This window comes from Thalassophryne amazonica, chromosome 2 (assembly GCF_902500255.1).
Source record: "Thalassophryne amazonica chromosome 2, fThaAma1.1, whole genome shotgun sequence".
In the NCBI taxonomy this organism is placed as follows: domain Eukaryota; kingdom Metazoa; phylum Chordata; class Actinopteri; order Batrachoidiformes; family Batrachoididae; genus Thalassophryne; species Thalassophryne amazonica.
Genome location: NC_047104.1, coordinates 153,439,559 through 153,444,740, shown reverse-complemented (window position 1 = coordinate 153,444,740; position 5,182 = coordinate 153,439,559). Strand labels below are relative to the sequence as shown.

Sequence of the window (5,182 nt, the reverse complement as noted above, 5' to 3'; positions counted from 1 at the left end):
TGGGAAACAAATCGTAATCTAGGTAACTAGATCAATCTAACTGCGCAGATTAAACAGCTAACAGATACAGCAAAACACCGCTGTGCTCCGGAACAGGAAGTGATACAATACCGCAGTGAGAGCCAACCACCAGTAGAGGCAAGCCAAAGTACATAATATACATACATATTATACATACATATATACATATTATGTACATAAGTACATAATATAATTGTAAATATGTTAAAAATGTACAGATGACACAAGTAAAAACACTTATTTCCATTGTGGTCCATTTAAAAATCAAATGACAAAATAGAAGTAATAATAAAATAAAAATAATGTTGATAGTAATAATAATAATAATAATAATAGTAACTATATAATAACAAGAACCTAAATAATTTATAAATACATTAAGACAGTAAATTGTTGTTAAAAAATTGTGTAATTAACAGGAAATAAAAGGTTTGAGTTCTTCTTCTAAAAGGTCTAAGGTTTTAAAAACATTCTGGACTCACACACCATTCCAGTTCATTATAGACAGGGGATTGAAAAGAATTATCAGAAGAGTTGTCCAAAAGCCAAGGACCACTTATGAAGAAACAAAAAGTAACTGATGAAACTGATGATCGATACTCAGCATATTTGTTTAATCCATCACCGCTGTACACAAGGAAGGAACATGATCACACATTGCTCGCTGAAGTGAAGTCCTGTGGAATGACGTAAATGTGACATAACTGTTCTAAAATCCGTGTAAAACTAATACAAACCATTTTGCACATAGTACGGAATCTCGGACCCATGTGAGTGCAAGTTCAGTTGAATGGTTGTATGTAGCACAGTGGGTTAGCTTGGTTGTGCATATGGGTTCGGTGGTGAAATACCGAATGTTTGCATATGAATTTTGCCAGATATTTGGCTTGCCATTCCTGACTTTCCAATTATAGGCCAATAATTGGTCCTGCCGATGGGATAGACCGATTATCGGCCCAACCGATACTCAGGCGATAATCGGTCTATCACTTTTAAGTACCTTGCTCAGTGATGCCTTTGTGAATTGTCTGTCTGATAGGGAATCATCCCAAATATCCTCTGGTCACCACCTGGCTTTTCTAATATCCAGGCTACCACCTGCCCATTTTGAATAAATGAGATAAGCAACAAATAGCTGTTTTCTTTGAGTGTTTGTGAAATTGCAGCTCCATTTCTGGATTTCATTTGTGCTTCTGAACTAGGATCTTATGTGACCTTCAATTTGTATTCAGCACACTGGGAGCAAGCTGTAACATTTGACAATTAACATAAAAAAAATGAACAATTAACAAAATAAGCAGTATTTGACACCGGTGACCTCTCAACTTTTGTAAAATAAATGAATAAGCATAATTTTCATTCTGATACATTGTGGGGATAAATGACTGTGGCCTGTTGGCATTCATCTGGCTGCTCCTTTGTAAGCTGCTGTGCCACTTTTCCTCAAGGCCTTCACTGATGATATGCTGCTCTGCTGCTGATGACCAGCTGCATCTATTAGAGGCACTGACTACCTCCTTTGGCTTCCTGATCACACAACACCAGCAGCTGGAATAGGATTTTCACAAATACAGCGGGTTTACAAAGGTAAAGTGGCCACATGTGGCAGGTGGCAGCAGACAAACCATGCTGTTTATCATTATTATTACTACTCAGCGATAGTACCATGGGGTTGGAGAAGCTTTGGGCCTGTGGGAGATAGGTAGGGTAATTACAGAGCATTAATAATAATGTGGTCACATTTTTAAGGATATGATTTCACAGCAGTTTTATTATAATAATTGACCTTTTTAAATTTGATCTCACTTGGGAAATTCAGAAACCCACCTGCACATGCATGCTGTTGACTAAAGGGTAAATTTTACAAACTAATTCTGTTCATTTATATGGCACCAAATCATAAGAAAAAACAACGTCTCCTCAAAGTGTAACAATTACTAGTAGTAATTGGAGCGGGCTGCGGCTTTAACTTGACCTAAATTCTGGGTCTTTTAGTGAAGTTTAGGGCTAGTGGCCAATCACCTTAGTATTTCTCTGTTTTTCTTGTTTAATGCTGACAAATTATACAGTATTTCTTGTCTTTCTGATGCCTGATTCTGTTGTGTTTGTGTTGGCAATCCTCCTGTCCTGTGCGCCAATTGCATTTCTTGTATATTCGTCCGTGAATTGTTCTGTGAATTGTTCTGTAATTTATGTTTGTAGCATGGCCCAAGCAGAGGGTTACCCCTTTGAGACTGGTCTGCTTGAGGTTTCTTCCTCAGAGGGAGTTTTTCCTTACCACTGTTGCTCTGGGGATTGGTAAGGTTAGACCTTACCTGTGTGAAGTGCTTTGAGGCAACTCTGTTGTGATTTGGCGCTATATAAATAAAAATAAATTGAAAAATTGAAATTGAAACTTCAAGATTTGCAATATATTTTTTATCTATAGTAAGAGCCACAACTTGAGCAAATTTAATTTAAAGTTAAATATGATACAAATTTCAGATGTCATTATTTTGTATTATATTTCATGACATTTGATGTTATACAAAGGTAATGAATAATGCTTAAAATGTAAAAAAAAAAAAAAAAAAAAAAAAAAATAATATATATATATATATATATATATATATATATATATATATATTGGATGGATATAGTAATTGCTAAACCTACATACGAGGGTAGGCTGAAAAGTTCTAAGGCTCACTATAATGCAGTTAATGCATTACTCTTCAGCCTACCCTTGTAGAGTAGATTTACTCTTTGAGCAGCAGAGAGCTGTATCAGGCACTTTAACACCATGAAACAGAGTGTAAATTTTTTTATTTTTCATTGTGCTCCTGAAGTGAGCGAAAACACAAAAACTAGAAACTAGAAAGGCTCCGTCTGACGCATGGGACTGCATGGCACACTGCCAACACTTTCAGCAAAGCTGTCCAGTATCACGCATGCAAGCGTGTGCCCCGTACACACGCTTAGTGGCTCATGCAGCATTATACATACACACAGACACATGGCTGAGGGATAATTGCAGCCCCACGTGTGTGCGCGGCGTGCATGTGTGCCACGCTCACACGTGCGCTGCACACTTGCGTGCACGTGAGCAGCGAGTACACAGCGTGCACGTCTCCAGGCCCATGTTTGCCATCCAGAAGTTTTGTCATCGAACAGTCTGCAGCGCCTTTTATGGCCGTCTGACAGCAGTCTGTGTCATCTATCTGTTGTCTACATGTGCTTTGGATGCCATCATGCAGGTGTGGACGAGGTAATCTGGATGCACTGACACTGCTGACCACGCCTCTTTTCCTCTCAAATGTGTTGGATTATGGCAATATTTGCTGTGTCAGACATGGTTCCTGCACATTCGTGCTATGTGTGACAGGGGCTTCAATCTATATATTAAAAATCAAGTCGCCTGTGTATGTGTATGTGTGCGTGTGTGTGTGCATGCATATGGCTTTGATCACGGAAAAACTGGGGCGAGCTGACATTTGCTTATTTATTATGTGGCTACGACAGTACACGCGTTCTGATTGGCTGATTTCTGGTCTGACAACACAAAAAGCAAACAAAGAAATTATGAGCAATGAAGAGGACCATCCTCTGAGCAAATTTTATTACACTGACCAGTTTGAATTGGAGGAATTAACAAAAAATGAGCTTGAAGTGGACATACAAAATGAAGACCAACAAGATGAAACCACAGCTCCCAACAGCCATATAATAAACAAATGATTACCCTCGCTTGCTCAGTTAATAATAATAATTAGTATTTTGGGTCATGGATGAATGCTGCCAAAACAGAAAGTTGATAGGACTAATATTTTTAGAGAAATTAGGGATAGTAGCTAACAACAGTGAACAATGGACATTGATGATTAAATTCTGGGCTGACATGCCATTCCAGCAGGGGGCGGTAAATCATCTACGTATTAAAAGCCAAGTGGTGTCTGATACATGTATGTGTGCATGCGTGTATAACTTCAATCACGGACAAACTGGGGAGAGCTGACATTTGCTGTTTGCTATGTTTATGTATTTTGGGTCAAGCATGAATGTTGATAGGGATAATATTTTTGGAGAAACTATAAATATTAGCTAACAACAGTGAACAATGGATGTTGATAATTACATCTTGGACTCACACACTGTTCTAGCAGGGGGCGGTAAATCATCTATATATTAAAAGCCAAGTGGTGTCTGTGTACAATTTCCATTGTGGACCATTTAAAAAACAAATAACAAAATAGAAGTAATTATAAAATAATAATAATGACAACAACAATAATGATAATAACAATAACAACAACAATAATGTGTATATGATAACAAGAACCTAAACATTTCTAAATACATTAAGACAGTAAATTGCTGTTAAAAAAATATGTAATTAATAGGAAATAAAAGTGTTGCCTTCTTCTAAAAGCTGTTGAGGTCTAAGGTCTAAGGTTCTAAAAACATTCTGGACTCACACCATTCCAACTCATTATAGATAGGGAATTGAAAAGAATTATCAGAAGTGTTGTCCAAGAGTCAAGGACCACTTGTGGAGAAACATGGAAAAAGTAACTGATGAAACTGATAAAAAAAAAAAATGTAATTAACGGGAAATAAAAGGGTTGAGTTCCACTTCTAAAAAAAGTTGAGGTTCTAAGGTTCTAAAAACATTCTGGACCCACACCATTCCAACTTATAATAGAAACTTTATATAATTTATTACCACCCTTGGAAAAATGTCAGCTACCTATTTTATAAACACTACCCAATCTGGAGCCCATGGATCCCCACGGGCAACATACTAGTACCACTTATTCATCCAAACTGTCTGGATAGAATGATGCATGCATGCTGTCCACTTTAAGTGCCCCTAACACATCCATGTCCACACACAGAGCATGTTGACTGTGCGTCATCCTGCAGAAAACAGGACCCTGACGTGCAGAAGCAGGGACTCACAGCAATGAGGAGAAACAAACAAAACAAAGACAAGGTTATTTAAAAAATTTATTTTTGAATGTTCTGAATTCAGGTCCCTGGGATGCAGTATATATTATATATTGCACCCAGCCTTGTTGATTTTGCATCAGGACGGTGTAAGTGTGAACCCTCAGTAGTGACTGGATAGAATAAGCGAATTTCCATTTTCTTCTTTTTTTTTTTTTAAATGGCAAAACCATCA

General features: G+C 37.5%; 1 long non-coding RNA gene across 1 annotated transcript; it reads left to right on the top strand.

The window, feature by feature from the left end:
- Window positions 1-380: 380 nt before the first annotated feature.
- LOC117503258 lies at window positions 381-4,770 on the top strand. Its single transcript, XR_004558531.1, has 3 exons — window positions 381-472; window positions 4,430-4,444; window positions 4,659-4,770. It is a non-coding gene; the product is annotated as an uncharacterized LOC117503258 (long non-coding RNA).
- Window positions 4,771-5,182: the final 412 nt, after the last annotated feature.